Raw genomic sequence first — 1,043 nt, forward strand, 5'->3', positions numbered from 1 at the left:
TGAGTCTGTCCATGACTAGAAACATGTAGCTGAACTCCAAGGGAAACCCAGGTTCAAAGAATTGGTACTTCTCAGGCTTCAATAAATGACTTATGTGTGAGGAATAGGCTCAGTGGGCTTTCTTGCTTCTTTGGAAGGGACACAATCTCTCTGGTTTATTCAGCCACCTATTTCAAGCTTCAGGTCCCTCTCCACCTTACACTGGTTCTTCCAATGATGCCTGATTGGGTGTGTAAGGTGCTTTACTCTACAAAATCCAAACTGTTCGTGTCTCTGGCTCCACAGCCTAANGTGATCCTAAGGACAGAGATTCTAAGCGCATGTTTTACATTAAACAGACTGGATTTGCAGCTTCATTCTGCCTCTATGTGTATCTGCACCTCTGTTCCTTGGGCTGGTTGGGATGGATTCATCCAGTTGGAGTCAAAGTGGCACAGCCACTGGCTCTGGCCACAGTCACTCCATTATTACAAAAATTCCAGCCACAGTTTGTTCTTTCTAACCTTGAAGATCCTAGCATTTGAGTAAATTCTTTTTTGGGGGAGCGGGGGGTCGAGACAGGGTTTCTCTGTGTATCTCTGGCTGTTCTGGAACTCACTGTGTAGACCAGGCTGGCCTCGAACTCAGAAATCCGCCTGCCTCTGCCTCCCGAGTGCTGGGTTGAAAGGCATGTGCCATCATGCCCGGCTTGAGTTTATTCTTTTCCAAACAATTCTCTTTCCTACTTTTTTTTTTTTTTTTAGATGAAAGGTATACAACATGAACAGAACCNATGGTTACACTGTAAGACTTAGTGGCCATTGCTCCAGCAAAAGTGTTGTGCATAGCCATATTTCTCAAATCCCAAGCATCCCCAGCACACATTGCTTCCTGTTTCTGTCTCCCAAAACTCTGGCCACCTCCATTTTCTCAGGTTAACTCTGAGCAGCTTNGCTCAGAGCTCCTGGCACAATTTCCTATTTATCATGTGGACGTCCCAACTCCAATGCATCTTCCTTCTTGTATTAGCCCCGCTGACTGACTGATGCCAATCCCATCCACAG

This window comes from Mus caroli, chromosome 6, assembly GCF_900094665.2.
Source record: "Mus caroli chromosome 6, CAROLI_EIJ_v1.1, whole genome shotgun sequence".
Lineage (NCBI taxonomy): Eukaryota > Metazoa > Chordata > Mammalia > Rodentia > Muridae > Mus > Mus caroli.